Source organism: Dermacentor silvarum, chromosome 4, assembly GCF_013339745.2.
Source record: "Dermacentor silvarum isolate Dsil-2018 chromosome 4, BIME_Dsil_1.4, whole genome shotgun sequence".
Lineage (NCBI taxonomy): Eukaryota > Metazoa > Arthropoda > Arachnida > Ixodida > Ixodidae > Dermacentor > Dermacentor silvarum.
Genome location: NC_051157.2, coordinates 187796787 through 187809689, shown reverse-complemented (window position 1 = coordinate 187809689; position 12903 = coordinate 187796787).

The window sequence follows — 12903 nt, the reverse complement described above, 5'->3', positions numbered from 1 at the left end:
CCATGGCTCGATGTTGCGGTGCTTTAGCGCGCGATTGCGCCTGCTCGCCTTGCGTCAGTTGGTCGCTGCACAAATTTTCTCCGTGTTTACTTCTGCTTGATTCTTCAGCTACGTTTCACTGTGTTTAGTTCCGAAGTATCTGTATGATTTGAACCTGCCACGAGAACTATGTGATTTACTCAATCAGGATTGAACAATTTCGAAGCCGCCTTCGGACGGTAAACGGGTCTAAGGAAACCGTCGTAAATGGGTGCCGTCCCAGAATCAACTTTATTTGCTTACGCGGACAATTTGGTCGTAGAGCAGGTTGTCCACAGCCTCAAGTGAAGGCCATGTTGTTTGGTGGCATTACTAAAGTTGTTAACCTGCAGCTGCTGAATAATGCAATGGTCTCCATCATATACTTTGCAGCGAGTGAGCACTTCATCCTGGAATTATTCTCCTAGTTCCTTACATACAAATATGTGGGTGAGGTAGAAGCAAAATGTCACACCGGTCACGTGTTCATTGAAGTTTGCGACCACCTCCCGTTCCCACCATGATGCAGCGGTTGCATGAAGCTGGAAGAGGTGGAACCAGTCCTCCGCGGGCCCATGGTCCGCTGATCCGGTGTACATTGGGTATGTCATCATCATCATAATAAAAATTTTATCATTGGGACTGGGGACTTTCGAGCACGTAGTATACCGAAGTCCAAGGCTTCCGATGATGCGGTCATTATGCTGATCTGTGTTGGGGTTCACGGGGTGGTCTGGAAGACTTCCATGATGATGTGTGGCTGACGAGGTGGCTGCCAGGTCGTTATCCTGTCGACATTTGTGACGCGAGCAGGAGGTTGCGGACACAGATAAACATACTCGCCCGAACACTAGCTTTCATCATTCGTCTTCCTTCACATCAACCCACGGTTCATCTCTACACCGTTACGTATATGGGCTGCTTGGTAGTCTTCAGAGTATCACGTTTCATTTGCTTAATGGCATGAAATAATGAGTTTTTCCGTTGTCCTTAGGGGCTCTGCAAGGATAACGCTATTGGAGTAACGTCACGACACGACATTAATTTGCTAATCACTTCGCCATTTTCAGAATAATGAGACAGTGGCGCTACATGGTAGCACCTAACTACGTTAAGGTGATCAAATAATGTTTGGTGTTCTCAATTTCTCTTCGCAAGATATAGGTGCCTTTTGGTATTTCAACAACCTTAAAGAACATACGTAGGTTCTGTCTAGAGAAACATGCCCTTCAGAAATAGAAAAATTGAATGTCCCAATACGGTGGCTAGATTGGTAGGTGTGCTGACCGGCGTAGTTCACTGCTTCTCCGCATCATGACAGCAGGAGTGGCGCTGCGGTCAGAGGTTTGCAGTGAAGCGCGCGTCGTCTGCTACTGAGAGTGTTGTTATTGCGCGCCTGTTATATTTAAGATAATATGTTTTTCACTGTAAAACCTGAAAGAAAAGGGTTAAATTATGTTGAGAGAGTGCTTAACAGTGCGATGTTTCTTGTTGCAATGAGTAATTTTCAAAATAAGTCATTTATATCGTCTGTTAACACGCTTACTTCACAGAGCGCTGCGCTCGCAGTCACGATAGTTTCCCGAGTTCTTGTAATTTCCTCAGACGTTTCAGGAACGAAGTGAAGACCGTGGGTGAGATTCGTAGATACAAAGCTCGTGAGACTCCGGGACACAGTGAAAGTGTTCCTGCACAGAAGAAAACAAGCCGGAAGGGCACCTTGTTGCTCTGTGCCAAACTGTAAGTTCGGCTACAAACATGCAAGCCACGCCCAAAAGAATAATTGGTTTCGATGCGCTGAGACCCAGAACTTCCTGAAAGACGTAAGCTTGCCATTCGCAGTGCTGAAAAAATGTTTCAACCGCATTAGTCATGTGCCAGCGCCACTTCAAGGAGCATGTCATCGAGCGTATGAGCGACAGGAAGGTTGTGCAGATTCCGACGGCGTACGTATGGTAGAGTGACACTTCCTTCGGTGCTACCCGACGCTGTGCCTTACATATTGAAGAAAATTTCTAGAAAAAAAAAGAAGCGATGCTCCAACGGCATATCGGCCGTTGAAATAATCCGGAAGAGACAGCGAGCCAAACCAATGGCTCCTCTGGAGACATTGGACAAACTTACACACGCTCCAAGCAAATAGGATGTGAATGGAAATGTCGCGTGTTCTACAGGTGCAGAATGAGTATTTGTAGACAAGTGAAGAAATTAACCTGCTCAAAGACGGCCGATGAAATGTTTGTGTGTGCAAAAAATCAGCTTCAAGTGCAGCGGCCACGGTTTACAACGCAACGACTGGCACATATGCCCCGCCGCTGGCATTTTTTCCTTTCGCCAGCTGAAGCTTCAGGAGTCATCGGTTATGAGCAGCATAAAATCGAAATTACGAACAGCATCATCAAGCTAATACATTGCTCACCTGCACTTCCTTGTGACGACCAAAACGTGGCTCCTGAGCGTGCTCCAGAAAAAAAAAAACACCTTACGCTGCGGCTACGCTACGTACATTTTGAGCGCTGTGATGCAGTGCAATGTTTCATTTAAAGCTGTAGTTGCAATAAAAGCTTGGTGTACGTTGCTGCATGGTTTGCGTGTGTGACCGAAGAATTACCTAAATTATTATTGCATTCAAATATACATATATCAGATCTTCACGAGTCCAAACTGTGATTTTTCATGCTACAAGCTACTGCTCCCATCATACATAATCGCCCAACGTAAAAACTTCTTTCATCATCAAGGGCAAGTTTATAATATATTTTATAAATTTATAATAACCGCAATACAGTGAAGGAAATTGAACCAAAGGATTTTAGTTGTACGAATATCAATATTTATGCCAATGTGTTTTACATCCCTTCAAGCCAAAGCATTTCTCTTGCGCATTCCGCGGTATAAGAATACGCCCTGCACGTTCGCGTACAGCCCCTACATACTACTGTATACATCTGTTCTGCAAAGCAAACTACGCCTTTCTCGCTTTAGAAGAACTGTTGAAGGGCTATTTCGTCCATGCAGAATTTGCGCTTCTCCTCGTAGACCCAAGTTTAACGTGTCTACCAAACTAAACAGCGTTATTAGCTCTTATATTCTTGAATCTCAAACGGGGAAACAAACAGGTGACCGAAAAGGCAAGTACGTTACCTTCGCGAGTGACAGAGCTCTGCTGCGTTCAGAAATTTGTAACTCTCTATGATGCCACTGTGAATGTGGTTTTCAGTTTAAATACGACGGTAAATATGCCGCAGTTGCAATGTAACGTGGCCGCAGCAGCAGACGACGCGCGCCGCTTGCGACAAACCCCCGACCGCAGCGCCAATTTTGTCGTCATGATGCGGAGAAGCACTGAACTACTCTTCGTGCCCGGCGGACGGCACACCTACCCATCTAGCCACAGTTGTCCCAACGCATTCACTCGCAGAACACAAATAAGGCGAAAACCTTAGATGGAATATGGGTCGAAGATTTGACTGACCGGAAAATTCAATGGCACCACAATTGATAGCATCAAAATTGATGGGGCCACCATAGACCGTCGAACCCAGGACCTTTGGTGGCAGACAAAGCCGCGATCTACGGTGTTACTTAAGACGAACTTATTTAAGGCACCGCCATGCCCCAGGGTGTCATCATGTGTTGGTGCAGTAACCCTACTTTCATTCAGATAGAGCTAATTAAGGGACTCATACCCACGAGCTTTGGTGTTAAGGCAAAGTTAACCAAGAGAAATTAATTAAGATAGAGTTGATTCAGGCACTCATACCTACGACCTTAGGTGCTAAGGCGAAGTTAATTAGGGCAAAATAATTAATATAGAGATAAATTGGGCACTCAAACCCACGATCGCTGATCGAAGTCGAACCCTCGACCCACCAAAGGTCGAGGGTTCGAGTGCCATAATTACGTCTCTATATATAACTGCGCCTCCTCTGTGAGCAACTGGTTTCGCGGGCTAAACGGCCGATCACAAGAAGGAAACTTGAGGCCACCGGAAGAAGCCCTTAAAAGCAGATGCTGGCTATGAACATCAATGGCTTGAATAATACACTTTAAATATACTACTAGTTAACAGCCGTAGACACAAATATTGCAACAGTCATTATACCATGTAACACAAAAGACAATGCGAAACGCACGCCAATAGAGGGCAATTGCGAACTCGCACCCTTTTCCTGCTTTACCGCGCAATAGTCTTGTGCAATTTGGAAGCTTAGGCGCCATGCGTTTGCGTAATTACTAAAAAGCTTTTTATGCTGTGAGCTTTGATTGACTATTATTATTGTTGTGGGTGTCGCTTCTGGCCGTGGTGCTCTACACGCGCCTCATCTTCCAAGGCTGCCACACGTTGTTGTTCCGCTTGTTGCTTCTAGTCGTAGTGCTCACGGCACTCGTCGTCTTTCGTGGCAGCCACGCATCGTTGCCTTGCCTCACGTCTTCGAGCCCGCATAGATTCGCTGTCTGCACCACGTTTAGTGGTGCAGACAGCGGAAGACAAGGGAGTGTGCAAAACACTAGCAACTACGGTTATTGGATCATTATTCCGCCCAAGAATGCGTTCACCCAGGCAAGACAAAGTCAATCTTCAAGTCAGTAACTTTCTGATCAACACTGTTAAGCAATAGAGACACTGAACGTCAACTCGAAAGTCAGAACGAACGGGGATGTCGGAAAAGGTTTACGTGCTTTCGGTTCCTCCTTTCTATCTCCCCACTGGCGCAGTTGACATTAAAAATCTTTCCACAGCTGTGAAGTATTGCTTAACGCGAATCTTCGTCTGCGTACATGAAAAATATGTTGGGCGTCATCGACCTGCTGCGTCATTGCGTCTGAATATAAATGTGTTCAGCGAGTGAAAGCCTTTGGACATTCACTTACGTTCTTAAGGGCATGTTTTTCTAGACGGCAACTACGTATGTGCATTACGGTTTTTGAAATATAAAAAAGCACGCATTACTTCGCAAAGAGAAATTAAAACCACCAAAACATTTCTTAAATGCCTTAACATAATTAGATGCTACACTGTACTTCCACTGTTTCTCATTATTCCGAAAATGGCGAAGAGAATAACAATTAGGTATCGGGTAGTGACGTCACGCCAAAGAATTATCGCTGCAGAGCTCCCAAGACCAACGGAAAATTAATTATAATATGCGATTAGGCAAATGAAACGTGAAACTCCGAAGACTACCAGGCATGCCATATATGTAACGATTTACAGATGGACGGTACCCGCCGGGGTGACTCAGTCAGCTAAGGCGTTGCGCTGCTGAGCACAAGGTTGCGGGATCGAATCCCGGCCCCGGCGGCCGCATTTCGATGGAGGCGAAATGCAAAAACGCCCGTGTGCTTGCGTTGTAGTGCACGTTAAAGAACCCCAGGTGGTCAAAATTAACCCGGAGCCCTTCACTACGGCGTGCCTCATAATCAGAACTGGTTTTGGCACGTAAAACCCAAGAAAGAAGAAGAACAGATGGACGGTGGGTGGAAGTGAAGGAAGACGAAAAATAAAAGCTAGTGTTCGGGCAACCACCTTTTTCTACGTCTGCAACCTATTAGTCTCGTCATACAAAGATAAAGACCTAGCACCAACCTCCTCAGCCACACGTCAACATGGTAGTCTTCCAGGTGACGCCGTGAGCCCCAAGCGCACAGATCCCCCACTGGCACAGATCAGCATCATGACCGCATCATTGGAAGCCTTGGACATACTTAAGTAAACCTGATCAGTGGACAATGGGCTCATGAAGGTCTAGTTCTGCCATGGTCGGAACGGGAGATGGTGGCCAACTTCAATGAATACGGTACCGGTGAGACTTTTCGACTCTACCTCACCCACATCTGACGCTGGATTGGGGGAAGGCGCCGAAACCAGGACACCAGAGTGGTTAAATCAGTAGATGGGCGCTTGGTGAAAGAGATCGGCCGCTGTAACTAGAACGTGATTATCATACTTCCATAATTTTTCACTATTCTTGTACAAAATGTAAATATAAAAGTGTGCTTAAAACGTCAGGCCCAGCCCCACGTTCCCTCACTCCTCCACGGCTATCTCACAGCTTCGGACCCCTGGTCGCAATACTGCTGAAGGCAATGGAGCGTGCAAAACACTAGCAACTACGGTGATTTGAGCATTAGCCTCCCCAAGAATGTGTTCACCCAGGCAAGACAAAGTCAATCTGCAAGTAGGTAACTTTCTGATCAATGCTATTAAGCAATAGAGACACTGAACGTCAACTCGAAAGTAAGCACGAACGCAGATTCCGGAAAAGGTTACCACGCTTTCGGTTCCTCCTTTCTATCTCCCCCCTGGCGCCGTTGACATTAAAAATCTTTCCACAGCTGTCAAGTAATGCTTATCGCTAATCTTGATATGTGTAGATGAAAAATATGTTGTGCGCCATCGACCTGGTGCGTCAGTGCGTCATCGACCGGGTCGTGAGTTCGTCTGAAAATAATGGTGTTCTGCGAGTGAATGCGTGGGGACAATCACTTATTTTTTTAAAGGTCATGTTTTTCTAGACGGAAACTACTTATGTGCTATAGAGTTTTTGAAAGTTCAAAAGGCACGCATTACTTTGCAAAGAGAAATTAAAACTACCAGAACATTTATTGAGCGCCTTAACAGTTAAATGCTACAATGTAGTGCCACTGTTTATCGTTATTCTGAAAGTAGCGAAGAGATTAGCAATTAGGTACGGGGTAGTGACGTCACGCCAAAAGCGTTATCGCTGCAGAGCCCCCAAGAGCAATTTAAAACCTAATAATTTTTGCCATTAAGCAAATAAAACGGGAAACTCCGAAGACTACAAAGCATCCCACATATGTAAACGGTGTCCAGATGGACGGTGGATGGAAGTGAAGGAAGACGAAAAATAAAAGCTAGTGTTCGGACAGCAACCACAACAACAACCATGTCTGTGTACGTTCGCAACCTATTGCTCTCCTCACACAAGGAGAGAGACCTGGCAGCCGCCTCGTCAGCTATACATCAACATGGTAGTCTTCCAGGCGACGCCGTGAGCTCCAAGTGCACAGATACACCCCCGGCACAGATCAGCATCATGACTGCATCATTAGAAGCCTTCGACATACCCAAGTACACCTGATCAGTGGACAATTGGCTCGTGAAAGTCTGGTTCCACCATGGTCGGAACGGGAGATGGTCGCCAACTTCAATGAATACGCCACCGTTAAGGCTTTTCGCTTCTACCTCACCCACATATTTGAATATAAGGACTGATGGAAAAAAATCAAAGGTGAAACAATGAATCAACATAGAAGCATATAAACTGCAGAATACTGTGGCATACTCCTGGCCGTAAGACAGATCCTACAGAAGGAACAGGCAGCCGCCATGATATACGCAGACTGCCTCAGTGCGGTGACTGTGTTGTCATTTGGTAAAAAGCATAAATATACACCAACTAATCTCCTTCTAAAATGTCTCATGTCGGCTCACAAATCTAAATATAAAATCACACTGTGCCGGGTACCGCTGCACTGCAGCATACCTGGCAATGAGGTAGCTGACAGACTTGCGGAGTCAGCTGCTCTGCGTAATTCTCTTTACATAGATAATGTACCGTACGAGGACCTCAGGCCATACATTAGAAACAGAATCCATAGACAATGGTAAGATGAATGGAATGCAGCAATTGAAAACAAAGTGCGCACAATAAAGCCCATAATAGGAAGATATCCTACCGAGACGTGACAGATATAAAGAGGTTGCACTATGCAGGCTTAGGATAGGACACACACATGCAACACATTCACATCTGTTAAACAGTTTTCCAGCACCGCACTGTCCAACTGGTGGCGATCGACGGTCTGTCATTCATGTCCTAATAATGTGCAAGAAGCTAGAACGAGAAAGAAGACATCACTTTCCAGAGCTCTGCAGAAAGCAAATACCTCCGCACCCGCCCTTCTTTCTCGGCGACTACCAAATGTTTTCATTAAAAAGAGTTTTGAAGTTTTTAGTGACTCCAGGCTTCGTACATGCAATTTTATATTTCCATTGATCTCAGCCTTGTCTCATTCCCGAGGAAATGGCTGAGCTTTTTATCTCACATTTTAGGCGCTCCGCACTCGTTGCCCTGACAAGGACTGTTGATGACTGGGTCACTTTGTAAGGGTCATATGCTTTGCCAATAATCATTAAATATAATCATCACTCAATTATTTTGGGCCCTATACACCATTGTTTCTTATCCTTCTCGAGTAGTGCTTACTAACCTGAGTTGACCACCAACCCTGTGTTTGGCGCTCTTTGGCCACAGTTGCCCATGCTCCTTAAAAATCTACTACTGACTAACTTGCGACCAATGTCCGGATTGGCGGGGGATGATGTATTGTGGGAAGGCGCCGGGACCAGGACAACCGAGTGGTTTAATGAGTAGACGTACGCTTGGTGAAAGAGATCGGCAGCTGGAACTAGAAAGTGATTGTCATACTTTCAGCATTCATCATCATTCTTGTACAAAACGTAAATATTGCCACGCCTGTACGCCGATGAAGAGGAGGACTATGTGAGCAGGCATGAGCCTTTCTATCAAGGCACGGCGAAGAAGAAGTAGTCGCAGTAGCGCCCGGAAAGTATGACAATCGGAAGTCATCCTTACAAAATTACGTTGCCGTGTCCCACCATTAAACCTATATTTACACAGGGCTCGTCTGGCGATATTGCCGCTGTGTCAATTCTGCCGAGAAATAGAAACCATAGAACACTAGTTTTTAATATGTCGTCGGTATAAATTACAAATAAAAGGACTTCTTGAAATACCGCTTGCTAAATTAGGAGTAAATTTAACATCAGAAACAGTACTCACTTTCGGTGCCTCGGTATTGGGCTTTAGCCAAAGGGACGTATTTGATGCCGTATGTGGTTTCATTCAATCAACAAAACGAATAAAATTTTAAATCCCCACTTTTACAATTCTCTCAGAGATATTTCAGTTTTAATTCATGGCATTATTATAAATTATGCAGTTCAGGTAAATTAATCTGTCTGTTGTTCTCATTACGAAATTTCAGAGTAACTGTAGTTTCAGAATACATATATAAAAGTTCAGGTGCTCAGTTCTTGGCCAATCCCCCGAAATGGGTACGAGCCATGTGCTGAGAACATCATCATCATCATCATCATCATCATCATCAGCGACCTGTATTAAAAAGGCGACCTGCTGTTATTCCTCTTGATCAGGGCTGTGCGTCCTGTTTTTGACGTTGCGACACTGGTGGAGCTGCTGGAGCCCTTAACCTCATGCGTTCAACCCCTATCAGGCCCCGTACACCCAGTCCGGAAGATCCACCTCTCGTCACGACTACAGTCCATCGATTCAGTCGCCGTCTCTTCCTTCGCAGACGGCGCCAAACCTTTCCCAGGTGACTCTTGAACAGCCTCGCGTTCTCGCAACCTTCCATGGTGATGCTTTTGAAGATGTCGAGGACTGGCTTGATTAGTACGAGCGCGTCGCTGATGTTAAACACTGGACCGAACGATAAAAACTCACCCATGCTTATTTTGTGCTCAAAAAGAGTGCTCCCACATGGTACGAGAACAGGGAAGCGAGCTTCCACACGTGGGGTGATTTTTGGTGTCAGCTCCTCGATACATTCATAAGCTCGTACTGGCACGATTACGTGCAACTTATTGAGCCGACCGAATCCGTCGTCATGTATGCGCAGGATATGGACCGTCTGTTTCGCCGAGCTGACCCCGATATGGCCGAGGCGAAGAAGGTGCGTCATCTTATGCGGGGAATTAAGGAACCGCTGTTTGCAGGCTTTGTACCAAACCCGACCACAATGGTCGACGACTTCATCAAAGAAGCGATTACCATTGAGCGGGTACTTCAGCAACGTTGCCGCCACTTTGACCTTATTGTTGTGTTGAACAACACACCAATAAGCGCCCTAGCTCAGGGTGTTGACCAGACTTCTTTACGGAAAATGGTTAGAGTCATTCTACGTGAAGAGCTGCGAGCCCTCGGCATTCCTCCTACGGAGTCTCCCGTCGTATCTGTTGCAGAAGTCGTGCGCCAAGAGTTGCGGCAAGCCTTCTCCTCACCAGCTCCATGCCCTGAAGCATGTCCACTAAGCTATGTCGACGTGGTCCGACGTCCTCCCCCTTCACCGGAGGTACCGCCATTACAACCTCGGACCGTTGCCGTGCCGTGGCGGCAACGGGAGACTGTGAGACGGCCGCCTGTTCACCGTACTGACTTGTGGCGCACGGCCGACCGTCGACCACTCTGTTTCCACTGTGGGGAACCTGACCACATTGGCAGTTACTGTCCCCATCGAAAGGCTGCGGTGGCAAGATTTTCGCCCGCCGCTTCTCTGCGCTTTCACGACCGTTGTGCCCCGAACCGTGATCACCTGTCGACCAGCCAAGCAGCTTGACCACGTCGTCGCTTGCAGTTCCCGTCGCCTGTGCGGTACACTTCTCCAAATCGCCAGAGTTTCGCTGACGTGGTCAGGGGTGGTTATTCCCCTAGTACGTGCCGGGGAAACTAACGGCAGCGATCTCCGGGGGGAAGGTTGCCCAGTGTCGCGACGCCAAAAATACCCCTTACGCTACCCGAGAAGGCGATACGACGACGACGAATACTAACGCTGACGACGTTGCCCGTGCCGATCTTAGCATTCTGACAAATGGACATCACGTCACAGCACTTGTTGACACTGGCGCAGACTTCTGAATCGTGCGGCAGGAGCTGGCCGACCGCATTTGGAAAGTGAACACGCCTTGGACCGGGCCATACATAAGAAGTGCCGGTGGCCAGGTAATAACACCAACGGGAACATGCACCGCTCGAATCCACATCGGTGATATCAGTTTCGTTGCCACTTTCGTCATTCTCCCCGACTGCTGCAGAGACGTCATCTTGGGGATGGATTTTCTGCGATTTCACAGCACCGTCATAAACATTCCGGGCCGTATGGTGACGTTCTCTGCAAGCCCCTATGCTGACACCATTCATGACGGGCAACACGAGCGTCTGGGAATCGCCGACGATGTGACCATTCAACCGCGCTCCTGCCGCCTTGTATGTGTTTCGTGCCAGAAGCCCTACCATCAGGATTTGATCGCGGAGCAAATCGTTGCACTATTGCTAATCCAAGGCATTTCGACTGCTAGAGGCCTACTCGACATGACTCATGGGCATGCGGAAGTCCTTCTCACGAACTTCAGTGACGAACGCCGTCACATCCAGAAGGGCACCGCAATTGCGTACTGCGACGAAGTCACCCAAGTAAAATATTGTTTATCTGTACAACGTCAAGAAACGACCGTTGCGGCCTCGACACATTTGTCTGTCGACATGAGATCCACCCTGTCACCTTCTGAGAGACAGCGCCTCTTGGAGCTGATACACCAGTTCGAAGATTCCTTTTCGGCTACGTCAAAGGTGTAACAAGCACCACTGACCAAGCACTGTATAATCACGGATGATACCACGAGGCAGATTTGACAAAATCCCTACCGCGTAGCTCCAAAGGAACGTGATGTGATTCTAAAGCAAGTGACCAAGATGATCGAGGATGACGTGATACAGCCTTCGAACAGTCCCTGGACGTCACCCGTGGTCTTGGTCAAAAAGAAAGACGATAGCTTGCGCTTCTGCATCGATTGCCGCAAATTAAACCAAGTCACGAAGAAAGACGTCTACCCGCTGCCGCGCATAGACGATTCGCTGGACAAGCTGCGGCATGCACGCTATTTTTTATCAATGGACCTACGAAGTGGGTATTGGCAGATAGAGGTCGATGAGAGACATCGGTAGAAAACGGCCTTCGTGACCCCCGACGGTCTTTACAAATTTAAGGTACTTCCTTTCGGTCTGTGCTCAGCGCCAGCCACGTTTCAGCGCTTAATGTACACCGTGCTATCTGGCGTGAAGTGGCAAACTCGCTTCGTCTATTTAGACGACGTCATAGTGTTCTCAGCTACATTCTAGGAGCACCTAAGCCGGTTACTCACTGTTCTTCAAGCCATACGCTCGGCTGGCCTGACGTTAAAGCCCGAGAAATGTCATTGTGGTTTCAGTGAACTGTGCTTCCTCAGCCACGTCGTCCGTTACGAGGGTGTACGACCTGACCCAGACAAAATAGACCCTGTGGCAAAGTTCCCCACACCACCCGACAAGAAGGCAATGAGGCGCTTCTTGCTGCTGTGCGCCTATTACCGGAGGTTCACTGCGAACTTCTCACGTATTGCTGCCCTGTTAACGCGCCTTAGTCCAAATAATGTTCCCTTTCTGTGAGGCGAAAATGAGCAAGTAGCATTTGGCGAACTACGCCAGCGCCTGCAAACGCCTTCAGTTCTTGCGCACTTTGACTTGGAAGCCCCTACAGAACTTCACACCGATGCGAGAAATGTTGGTCTGGGGGCCGTACTGGTGCATTGGCTAGACAGATTCAAAAACCTCATCGCCTACGTCAGCCGAACTCTCTCTCGTACGGAGGAAAACTACTCGACTACCGAGAAGGAATGCCTCGCCGTGGTGTGGGCGTTTACCAAATTTGCCCGTATTTGTAAGGCCGTTCATTCAAGGTTGTCCGCGATCATCATTCTCTTTGTTGGCTGACTAACTTGAAAGATCGATCTGGCTGTCTGGCGCGCTGGAGTCTTAGGCTTCAGGAGTTCGACATGACCATAATTTACAGATCAGGGATGAGATACACCGACGCCGACTGCCTTTCGCGGTCACCCGTCGAGCCCGCAGGTACCGATGACGTGGACGTGGACGCTGCATTTTTGAGCGTCGTCGACGCTGTCACCATTTCACAGGAGCAGCGCCACGACCCAGAGCTGCTCCCACTCATTAATTTCATGGAAGGCCGAAGTAAAGACGTCGCGTGACTCTATTCCAGGGG